This window comes from Chiloscyllium plagiosum, chromosome 31 (assembly GCF_004010195.1).
Source record: "Chiloscyllium plagiosum isolate BGI_BamShark_2017 chromosome 31, ASM401019v2, whole genome shotgun sequence".
Lineage (NCBI taxonomy): Eukaryota > Metazoa > Chordata > Chondrichthyes > Orectolobiformes > Hemiscylliidae > Chiloscyllium > Chiloscyllium plagiosum.
The window spans coordinates 16,754,631-16,755,970 of NC_057740.1; the positions used below are offsets into that span (position 1 = coordinate 16,754,631).

The 1,340-nt window shown below is 51.0% G+C and overlaps 1 protein-coding gene across 1 annotated transcript in view; it reads right to left on the reverse strand.

The window, feature by feature from the left end:
* fbn2b (fibrillin 2b) overlaps window positions 1–1,340 on the reverse strand; it is a 165,431-nt gene that overhangs the window by 105,601 nt on the left and 58,490 nt on the right. The gene's annotated exons all lie outside the window — the stretch shown is intronic.

Here is a 1,340-nt window from a genome sequence, read left to right on the forward strand (position 1 = left end):
GTGTACACACGGACACCAGTGTACACACGGACACCAGTGAACACACAGACACCAGAGAACACACGGACACCAGTGTACACACGGACACCAGTGAACACACGGACACCAGTGAACACACAGATACCAGAGAACACACAGGCACCAGTGTACACACGGACACCAGTGAACACACAGACACCAGAGAACACACAGACGACACCAGTGAACACACAGACACCAGTGAACACACAGACACCAGTGTACACACAGACACCAGTGTACACACAGACACCAGAGAACACACAGACACCAGTGTACACACAGGCAGCAGTGAACACACAGACACCAGTGAACACACAGACACCAGTGTACACACGGACACCAGAGAACACACAGATACCAGAGAACACACAGGCACCAGTGTACACACAGACACCAGTGAACACACGGACACCAGTGAACACACAGACACCAGTGAACACACAGACACCAGAGAACACACAGACACCAGTGAACCCACGGACACCAGTGAACACACAGACACCAGTGAACACACGGACACCAGTGAACACACAGACACCAGTGAACACACAGACACCAGTGAACACACAGACACCAGAGAACACACAGACACCAGTGAACCCACGGACACCAGTGAACACACAGACACCAGTGTACACACAGACACCAGAGAACACACAGACACCAGAGAACACACAGACACCAGTGTACACACGGACACCAGTGAACACACGGGCACCAGTGAACACACAGACACCAGTGTACACACAGGCAGCAGTGAACACACAGACACCAGTGAACACACAGACACCAGGGCAGCCTCCTACTTAGTGCCTGCCTCAGACATATTGTGAAATGGAGAGAGTGGAGTGGAGTGGATTGAGAGCCCCATCCAGAAACCATCAGCCAACAGGACCAAGCTGACACCTGATTTGTCTCAAGTAGCTCCATTCCATTGATAAACATCTACTTCTAGCCAGTTGCCATGACAGTGCTCTGCCTCAGTGACTCAGTTGGAATCTGACAGCCTTTAGTCCCAGTGTTTCACACATGGAAAAGCTGGTATGTGGAGCCGCATACTTACATAGAACATAGAACAGTACAGCACAGAACAGGCCCTTCAGCCCACGATGTTGTGCCAACCACTGATCCTCATTACATTTTTTTTAGATTAGATTATATTACAGTGTGGAAACAGGCCCCCAAGTCCACACCGACCCGCCGAAGCGCAACCCACCCATACCCCTACATTTACCCCTTACCTAACACTACGGGCAATTTAGCATGGCCAATTCACCTGACCTGCACATCTTTGGACTGTGGGAGGAAACCGGAGCACC